At 41.3% G+C, this 11097-nt stretch overlaps 1 pseudogene; it reads left to right on the top strand.

Annotated features, from left to right (window-relative positions):
• Positions 1-10307: 10307 nt before the first annotated feature.
• LOC118758043 (U6 spliceosomal RNA) lies at positions 10308-10397 on the top strand (annotated as a pseudogene).
• Positions 10398-11097: the final 700 nt, after the last annotated feature.

Here is an 11097-nt window from a genome sequence, read left to right as displayed (position 1 = left end):
TATCAACGTAGTCAACACACTGGTTAACAGAATACAATGGAGAACAGTAGCAAAATTTTTTAAGAATATGATTAACTGTAGTTTCTACTCAACTGAGAGTTGGCACAGTATTGCAAAATGGTTGAACTTAATGATAATTGTACATGTCAAAGTGATCTTTTTAAGAATTTTTTTAAATCTTTATTGGAAAAGCAGATGCACAGAGAGAAGAAACAGAGAAGAAGATCTTCCATTCAATGATTCACTACCCATGCAGCTGCAACAGCCAGAGCTGAGCCAATTTGAAGCCAGGAGCCAGGAGCTTCTTCCTGTCTCCCACATGGTGCAGTGTCCCAAGGCTTTGGGCCATCCTTGAGTGCTTTCCCAAGCCACAGGCAGGGAACTGTATGGGAAGCAGGGCCACTGGGACATTCATCGGTGCCCATATGGAATCCTGTTGCTTGCAAGCAGGGCCTCTAAGTGATCTTCTGATGACTTGGCAGTTTTTATATAATTGTTAGAGGCCCAAGTAATGATTATTGTGTTTTTGTGACAGATTTATTTTTCTTGCCTTATTTTAGCTTAATCACTAATTATACTATTATAATCGGTATTTCATATCATTTATATTTATTGTATATAATTGATAATAATGACATAAAGGATTAAAAGTAGTTATTTAAAGGTAAAAAGTGTGTATATACTTATTTATTAGCAAATTAAATGTTAACATATCTATATACATATATATATAAAGATTTGTTTTACTTTTAACAGAAAGAGAAGGAGAGGCAGATCTTTTATCTGCTGATTCATTCCCCAAATGACCACAATAGCCAGAACTGGGTTGGCCTGAATCCAGAAGCAACAAGCCTCTTCTAGGTCTTCTACGTGGGCGCAGGGGCCCCAGGACCTGAGCCAGCTTCCACTGCTTTCCCAGAGTCTAAGAAGGGAGCTGGATCAGGAATGGGGTAGCAGAGACATGAACCAGTGCCCACATGGGATGTCAGTGCCACAGGCGGAGGCTCCGTCTACTACGCCATGGTGCCAGCCCCTATAATATTTTTAGACATGTTTGCAGATGGTAACTTTTCTCTGAAAATGATCAAAATTCCCTGTAAAATGAAAAGAGAAGTTACAGATTATCATTGACAATACCAAGGGTTTAAACCAAAATGTTTTAAACACAGTTGAGGTTTTAGTCTATTAAATGCTTGAATATTATTAAATATGTCACTTAACAATTTGTCTTTTTAGCATTAAATGTCTAATTGTCAGCATGAAGAATCACTATCATGTTTTATGCATATCATGTGTATATATATATAAATATACACAATTAAAAACAATGTGCATTATTTAATATCGCCAGCTATTTTCCTGTGACTATATTATGAAAGCCCCACAAATTTCCTAGTACCTATAGATTCCTGTGCTTCACACAAGTAGGTCATCCAGCACAACTGTGAAACAATTACTTAATTTTGTATGAGTCTGTGTCATGCAGGGTGTCTGAAAGGAAGGTCTTGGCAAGTCAATGAATGTGTCTTGTACCATCATGCTGCTGTCACTCTAAAGTTCCTAGTCCTTGGAAGCAATATCTGCTGTGGGATCCTGAAATGAGCCACGCGGAACTTCACAACATTTGGTATATTTTTCTTTTATATCAAAGACAAAAAAACTCAGAGGAGTACACATGTCAGGCCGTGGGGCCTGATGGGTGTCAGCTACCAGCAGGTTTTAGGGAAAGAGAATGTTGAAGGCGGGTCTGGGTAACAAATGCCAAGTGCACGAATACTTCTCCCATTTATTGCTAGATGGCTTTGAGTGTGTTAATAGGCAGCAAGGCCCTATAAAGCATGATATAAATAAAATACAGGATATGCAGTGAGATGTGAATTTCAGATAATGAATGATTAACTTTCTAGCATATCTAAAATTCTGCAGACTTATGGTAAAGGTTTATTTGTTGTTTATCTGAAATTCAAAATTAACTGGGCGTTTGATGTTTTTATTTGCAAAATCTGACAACTTCAGAAAGCAAAGAACATGTTTTTTTTGTTTTTTTTTTCCCCCAGAAGCAAAGTAATCGCTAAGCTACAAGGTCATTATACAGAACAAAGAAAACAGAAAGCAAATTGCTAAAATCTGAAAACCGGGACTCCCATGGGAGGAATGTTAAGCATCCTTTCTCCCATCACCAGGGAAAGTCTGGGAGGTTAATTTCTTACCTGGAATGTTTGTGATCATGAGTTCTTCTCTTCCCAGTGTTTCTTTAATCACAAAACCATGGAGTGTCCTTGGTTCATTTTGTCATGTAGCTGGAATAATCACCAATTCTTCATTTATTTATTCATTCATCCATAAAATATTTATTAAGTTTTCCTATGTACTTGGCACATTACATTTGATAGTCATAACACCTTATGGGGTAGATATTATTATCTCTGTTTTACAGATGGAGCTTGGTGAGGTTAAATAATTTGCCTAAGATCACCCAGCTGGTGAGCGACAGATGCAGAATTTAAATCAATGTTCTTCTGACTTCCAATTTCTAGTAGAAAAGCAAGTGTGAATAAAGAGAGCTGATTTCTTTTTTCTTTTTAGTGCCTGTTCGACTGAAGGCATAACCTGATATACTGTCAACTGCTAACCACCTTTCTTGTTCAAGTTGGGTTGAATTCTGATCGGTCAGAAAAAAAGACATGGAAGCGATATGAATTTTTTTCCATAAAGGAAAAACTATAGTTCTCCTCATTCAAAGGGCTGGAACTGCAGAGGACCTGTGGTTACCAAAATGAGTTTGTAAAAAGAGCAAAAGCTTAGGCTGTTTGATTTCAGCACTGATTATAAAGCTGCAGTAAAGAGAGACAGGTGGGATTTGCAGGGTGATAGTTTGTGGATCGATGACAGAGACTGGAGTTAAGAAGTAAACCACTACATTTGTAATCCATTGACTTTTGACCTTTTTGTTTAAGATTTATTTATTTGTATTGCAAAGTCAGATATACAGAGAGGAGGAGAGACAGAGAGGAAGATCTTCCATCCACTGATTCCCTCCCCAAATAGCTGCAACTGCTGGAGCTGAGCCCAGCTGAAGTCAGGAGCCAGGAGCCAGGAGCCTTTTCCTTGTCTCCCACACAGGTGCCCGTTCCAAGGCTTTGGGCCATCCTTGACTGCTTTCCCAGGCCACAAGCAGGGAGCTGCATGGGAAGCAGGGCTGGCGGGACATAAACTGGCACCCATATGGGATCCTGGCATGTGCAAAATGAGGACTTCCACCACTAGCAACCACACTGAGCTCTAGTTCATGGATTTTAAAAAACGGTGCACAGTTTCAAAGGTTGTCTTTTCCATAATGAGGGAAAGAGGCCAGAACAATTGGATTTTCATCTGTCCAAACAACAACAGGGACAATAGTAAAATGCTAGGCTCTTATCAAACACTAGAAACAAATATCAACTCCAAACAGATAATAGATTTAAATGTGAGAGCTAAAACTGCAAGACTTGTAGAAGAACTCATGTGAGAAAAACCTTTGTGATCATAGGTTGGGAAATGTTTCTTGGCTATTACATTAAATATGTGATATGTAAACAAAAACTTGATATAAGCCTTCACCAAAATTAAGAAGTTTTACTCTGAATAACATTGTTGAGACAATGAAGACAAGCCACAGAATTGGAGAAAAGATTTGTAAATTGTTCATCTTTGATAAACAAAATTTGTCAGTATAGAAAGAATTGCCATCACTGATTAATAGCATGATCCAATAAATAAGCAGAATAAATACTTACAAAACCACAATTCGATGCCCAATGGGGTATCTATATCTATAATAAGACACTATTAATTCTAAGTGTTGGAAAGGATGTGGAGACCCTATAGATTGCTAGGAACATGTGGTAAGGATAATGTCTAAGGAAAGTAGGCTTTGAACACAAATTTCTGTACAATTTACTTCTACTGCTCCACACCAGTGCTGATTCACCCACGGATACTCGTAACAGCAGTCTTCAGAACCGCTCCATAGTGTGAATGATCCAGATGTTTATCAGCTGATGCCCAAACAAACATGATATACCTACATAACATGGGCAATAAAAAGGAATGAATCACTAAATCATGCAATGACATCAGTGAAATCCTAAAACATCATACCAAGCAAGAGAAACCAGACAGAAAAGATCACCAGTGGTACAACTCAATTCATATGAAATTGCTAGCAAAGGAAAACTGTAAACTGAGATTGAAATTCAGAGTGGGGATTAACTACAAACAGATGTTGGGAATTTTCCTGGGTGTTAGAAATGTGTTAAACCTGGAATGAGGTGATGATTGCGTAGCAGGCACACTTAAAATGGAGTTTTTTTTAGATGAATTTATTTTTATTGGAAAGAAAGATTTATAGAAAGAAGGAAAAACAGTAAGTTCTTCCAACCACTGGTTCACTCCCCAAGTGGCCACAACAGCCGGAACTGAGCTGATTTGAAGCCAGGAGCCAGGATCTTCTTCTGGGTATTCACCCGGGTGCAGGGTCCCAAGGCTTTGGGCTGTCCTGTACTGCTTTCCCAGGTCACAAGTAGGGAGCTGAATGGGAAGTGGAGCAAGCAGAACATGAACTGGTGCCCATATAGGATCCCAACACTTGCAAGGGAGGATTAGCCCGGGCCCGGCGGCATGGCCTAGCGGCTAAAGTCCTCGCCTTGAACGCCCTGGGATCCCATATGGGCGCCGGTTCTAATCCCAGCAGCTCCACTTCCCATCTAGCTCCCTGCTTGTGGCCTGGGAAAGCAGTCGAGGACAGCCCAAAGCCTTGGGACCCTGCACCCGCATGGGAGTCCCGGAGGAGGTTCCTGGTTCCCGGCTTCGGATTGGCGCGCACTGGCCTGTTGCGGCTCACTTGGGGAGTGAAACATCGGATGGAAGATCTTCTTCTCTGTCTCTCCTCCTCTCTGTATATCCGGCTTTCCAATAACAATAAAATCTTTAAAAAAAAAAAAGGGAGGATTAGCCAACTGAGCCATCATACCAGACCCAAAATGGGATAATTTTAAGTTTCATTTTATTTGAAAGGTAGAGAGAGAAACAGACACAGGAATGTTTCTTCCATCACTGGTTCACTTTCCAAGTGTCTGCCATGGGATTAGGCTGAAACTAGAAGCCTGGAACTCAATCCAGGTCTCTGTTGTGGGTGCAGGGATCCAACTATTTGAACCACTGCCTGCTGTCTCCAAGAGTGTGCCTTAGCGGGAAGCTGGATTCAGAAACTGGGCCGAAACTTGAACCAGGTATTCCAGTGTAGGGTACAGTTGTCCCATATGTCGTATTAACTCTGTGCAAAGAGCTAGCCCTAAACGGGAAAGTTTTACAGTACTTATATTATACCCCAGTAAAGCTTTTATAAGATAGATGCTGCCAGATATGGGTTTTTCCCCAGTACCTTCAGAGATCAGAGATCAAGAGCTGCTGTGATTTGGGTTTCGTAGCCCAGGAGAAGGGCACCTGCCAGCAGGTTCATCTACTTATTTTTCCAGAGTCCTACAAGGGGTGGCTTCTTTAGAAGCTATTTGGGATAAATGGAGGGAAAACTAGTCAAGGATGACTCAACTTCTAGATACTTTTCTGTCTCCGTAGTTCCTGCTCTACTGGACTAAAGTCACTTCCCTTAATCACCTTTTGCAGGCAAAATAACGCTCTCAACAAGCAAAGTTGATCCTATTGCTCCTTTGCTTAAACATTTCAAGAAGATCCCACCTCATAGCCCTATTGCAGCTTCTCATAACTTAGTCAAAATACAGGTTTTTTGTTTGTTTTTGTTTTTGTTTTGTTTGCTTTATTTCCATGCCAACAACTACACCCTTACTACTTAAAAGATGGCCTTTAGACATCCAGCCTCAATATTATCTGGAATCTTGTTAGAAGTGCAGAATCTCAGGTTCTACCCTAAACCACCTTAGTTGGAACCTGCGTTTGACCATGATGCTCAGGTGATTTGCATGCTTATTTCAGTTGCAGGAGCACTAGTCTGTGCTTTCTTAATATCAGCCTTTAAGTTGATTTCTTGTAAAAATGTAAACTAATTTTTGTTTGAAGACAGCTGGGTCACTAGCGGAAAACCAATGCCACTTTCTGTAAATAGGATCGTTGCTCTGAGTCTGCAGAACTGAAACCAGGCCAATGGCGTCTCGGTCACACGGGAAGGTGTATGAGATGGGAGTAGAGAGGCTGCTAGGCCTAGAACCTGAAGACTCAAGCACCACAAGTACCAAGATCTCAGGGCAACAAAAGATGGTGACTATGCTCAAAAACAGAGCAGGAACGTTTCCTTCTTCCTTTTGGTTCTGTTGGATATTCAGCGGATTGGGATATTCACCCCCAATGACAGGGGTGATTTTCTTTACCCATTCTGCCAACTCAAACAGTGATCTCTTGCAGAAGTACACACAGAGACATGTTTTCCCAGCTACCTAGGCATGACTCAGCCCAGTTGTGATTGCCAGATAATCTTTTTAAAAATTGGTTTCTTAAATTTTAATTTTTTACTAATTTTATTATAATTATTTTCATGATATGTTTTCATAGGTATAGGGATTTCCACCTCCACCTCCTCTTACCCCTCCACTTCCCCTTCCTCCCTCCCCATTCCCCTTTCACCCCACTGCTTTCCGCCATATTACCACTATAGTATAGTCCTTCAGCAACAATCACAAGTTCAACATTCTGCTTTTTTAGAATATCACAGCATTGTAGCTGTAGGGAATGGTAGAAAGCCTAGTATTCTATTGTTAAGGTATATTTAACAGTTTCATTAGGAGTCCTTTTATTCGGGAGCAGAGATTCATACGGCAATGTATCTTCACTTCCCGGAATGTTAGTCTCTATTATATAGCTTATCTATGGGAATATATGTGTATACATGTTTACCTTTGTATCAATTTGTCTTGTGTTTTGTGTGAATGTTGACTTATGTCAGAGAGAGCATACAATATTTTTCCTTTTGGAATTAGCTTATTTCACTGAGCATAATGGTCCCCAGGTAAAATTTTTTTCTTCTAAATGGCTGAGTAATATTTCATGCAGTAAATGTGTCACAGTTTCTTCAACCATTCCTCTTTTGATGGGTATCTGAGTTGTTTCCATGTCTTTGGTATTGTGGATTGTGCTGCTATAAATATAAGGTTGCAGGTCACTTCTCATATACAAATTTCATTTCCTTTGGATATATTCTTAGAAGTGAGATAGCTGGATCATATGGTAGATTAGTTTTCAGAAGTCTCAGCACTCTCCACACTGACTGCCTTAGTGGCTGCACTAAAATGGGACATCACATTGAGATTACCTTCTTGGTGAAACTGCAAGTTTTAAAGGAAAAATGTTACGAGTATGTCTTTCACTGAGTGGCTAACCCTGATTGAGCCTTGTGGAAGAACACTCAAAGCTCTCTGGAGTATGCTCATCGATCTCAGGGACTCTGAAACACCCTGATTCATCAGAATTAGCCCAAGCTGCTGAGCCTGATCTTTATTGCTCTTTAGTCTCAACGTTTTCAAATCTTGAAACTCCTCCCATTGTATACACAAATACTCCAAGCACTGTAGACTGCTCACTCTTCTCCACACTCGCAGTCGGCTCAGATGTCGTCTTCACTGTGACTTTCATTTGAGGAAACACCCTCAGCTTTACTTCTGGAATATTTAGTATGTACCTATATGAGTCAGTATAGATGGGTTAAAAGTAAGCCTCAAGTTGGATGACTCTAGAACAACTAAGATGTGTTTCTTGTTGATGTAAAATGTGCTGTGAGTTTGGAGGACTTTCCTGGATAGCTGATCCTCAGGCGTCAGCTGAATGTGGCACCTTCATCTTAACTCACACTTCCATAATCACCAAGATCTCAGATGAAAACTCAATAGAAGTTTGGGCTGCCAATTAAATGTTTCCATGTTATAGTTTTCTCTAGCATTTACAGGCCAAAGCACCTTGCCTCTGCCTATAAGGGGAACTGGACACAGTAATAGCTAGCAGGCATGTGACCTCTTGAGGAGAACTGGCTGCAGTTGTTGGAGTGATTAGCTTGTACGTCTGTCTCCTCTGCCCTCATTACACTGTTTATAGCCCTAGAGCAAGTTCTTCATCTTGATCTTTGCAGGCTAGCACAGCACTCAGCCTGCAAGTGCCAAATGCACTTTTATTGAAGTGTCTTGGTCAGATTTGTGCTGCTATGGCAGAACATGCCAGATTACATAAATCACAAACAACAGGATTTCATGCAGCTGATGGTTCTATAGACCAGGAACATCAAGAGTATGGTGACAACATGTGCAAGACACTGTGTTTTACCATAGCACGGTGGGAGGGTTAACAAGACAGAGCAACAGAGCTGAACTCTTGCACAAATTGCCTAAACCCATTCAGGGGCATTTATGTCTTCACAACAGAAGCATCTTGTAATACTGGTGCAACAATCATTCAATTTCAACAGGAGTTTTATATTCAAATCACACGTAGCACAATGGAAAGCAAAAGACATGGCTCAGAGAAACTGTGTGCTCTGTGTTCTCAGAGCTTTACTTTCTAGTACAAAGCAGCCCACATTCTGAAGTTTCCATTTGTTAGCCTTCAAGTATTAGGATGAATGATTAACTGTATTTCTCACCACTTGGCTGGATCAAATCATGAGGGACATTACTCTCAACTTGGCTAAGTCAAATAAGGTGGTTTACGACTTTTCAAACATTGCAAAGGAAGACCGTTAGTACTTTACTGTTGTTGGAATGTTTATAACAGAATACCTTTTACTCATGCCTCCTCTCCAGGGAGTTCAGCCTAGTTACTGGCATTACCTAATGTAGGCAGGGCTGGGATGGAGAAGAGAAGTACAATAACTGCCATTGTCTGGGGGAGAAACTCTGTGAGGGTCAGAGGTCAACACAAGTCCACAGAGCAGTGCAACCAACTCTGATTTTCTGACTTCACACACTTTACCATACCTATTAGCCCTGTACTAATGTTTCAAATGCAAAAAAAAAAAAAAAAAAGAGTATTTTAATTGGCTTCCTGTATGGTGAATGTTTTTCTTTCCCAATGTTTTTTGATGACTTAAATGATTTGGATTCAAAACAATCATTGTGGGTCCTGCATGGTAGCCTATCAGCTAAAGTCCTCACCTTGCTTGCTCCAGGATCCCATGTGGGCGCTGGTTCCAATCCTGGCAGCCCCACTTCCCATCCAGCTCCCTACTTGTGGCCTGGGAAAGCAGTCAGGGACAGCCCAAAGCCTTGGGACCCTGGGAGACCCGGAAGAGCTCTTGGCTCCTGGGTTTGGATAGGTGCAGCTCTGGCCATTGTAGCCATTTGGGGAGTGAATCAGTGGATGGAAGATCTTCCTCTCTGTCTCTCCTTCTCTCTGTATATATGACTTCGCAATGAAAACAAAATAAATCTTAAAAAACCCCAATTTTTGCAATAGCAAATACACCAAAACAGCAAATAATATAGCTCCAAAATCAAGGTCAGTGTTCAAGTTGGACTGGATAAGGCCAGAGAACAAAATTGAATAACTTTGTAGGCTTCATTATGTTTGAGAATTTCATGATTCTAGACTTGAAGACATCTCCCTATGCAATTCAACCCATATTAAACACTGAAATCCAATGTTCTTCCAAAGGCAGCCTTCAATTGTCTAACCAGTGCACTAAATAGCCCTAGGTATTCAGTTGGCCATCTGGCTTCTGAAGAAATTGGGAAGTTTGGGTACGACCCAGGGAAAATATAAGGATTTAGGTGGACAGATAAGAGAAGTGGAGATTGCAGAGTGTGAGACTCAAAAGTGAGATCATGGAGGGATTGGGGTAAGAGGCTTGGATGAGATCACGGAGTGGGGTGTGAAGCGGGGTGTGGGAAATGGTCTTCAGAGCAGAGAAACTCAAGGGAATGAGATTGGATGGACTGTCTACAGGCATGTCAATGTCACCAAGAGTCCTATTAATTTCCTATTGTTGTTGGGACAAACAACTATTAACTTGTCAGCTTGACGGGTATGAAAACATGTGGTCTTACCTCTCTGTAAGTCAGAAGATCAACACAGGTGGCGCTACGTGGAAATCAAGATGTCAGCTGGGCTGTGCTAATACTGCAGACTCCCAAGAGGAACCTGGCTCCTTGCCCCTTCCCGCTTGCCGAGGTGGCCTGTGTTCCATGGCCATGTTCCTTTTCCATCTGCAGAGTCAGGGATAGCTGCTGAGTCTCCCTCTTATCAGATCACTGGTGTATCATTGTTTCACCCTCTCTGCCTCTCTCCCCCTCATAGGAAGAGTGTGAATTAGCGTGCTTGTTCGGCAGCACATATACTAAAATTGGAACGATACAGAGAAGTTCAGCAGGGATGACACGCAATGTGTGCATTAGCTTGTTTAGGAGTGCTACAAACAAAATGGCTTAAACAGCAGCAACTGACTTTCTCACTGTCTCAGAGCTTAGAAGTCTAAGATCATGGACTTGGTAGGTTTGGTTTCTTGGAAGCCTCTCAGTGACTTACCTATGGCTGCCTTTGTGCTGGCTCCTCACAAGGAATTTTATCTGTACATGCACAGCCCTGGCAGCTCTTTCTGTGTCCAAATTTCCTCTTCTTTTATGGGCTCAAGTAGGGTTGGATTGATGCTCTAAATTTAACTTAATCACCCCCTGTAAAGGCTCTACCCCCCAAATAAAGTCACATACTGAGATACAAGGGTCAGTGGCTCTAACATGTGAATTTGGCATCACACAAAGTACCCTCTAACACCATATAACATTCACTGTTCCCAGGGTTTTGGATGTAGACCATCTTAGGGATGATATTTCTGCCTGTCAAAGGTGTAACATTGAAGAAAGAAACAATCCTCCCAGGGCAAAGTTTTGGGGTGAAAAGGTGGCTATATGTGTGCAGGTGAGTAAATGCATTAGAGTTGTAATTTTGGAAGGAGGGGCAGGGAGCACAACAAGAAGCTTGGCTTGTGGATCGAAGGATTGCTGCTTCACTGGCTTACAATCAGGTTCCTGAGGGGAGAGCTAAGTATACTTAGGACAAGAAGGTGACAGGGACTTGCAGAGATGAAATTGTATGAGATGAGGCTTC

The sequence above is a fragment of the Ochotona princeps genome, chromosome 12 (assembly GCF_030435755.1).
Source record: "Ochotona princeps isolate mOchPri1 chromosome 12, mOchPri1.hap1, whole genome shotgun sequence".
NCBI classification, from domain to species: domain Eukaryota; kingdom Metazoa; phylum Chordata; class Mammalia; order Lagomorpha; family Ochotonidae; genus Ochotona; species Ochotona princeps.
This window is presented reverse-complemented; position numbering and strand designations above follow the sequence as displayed.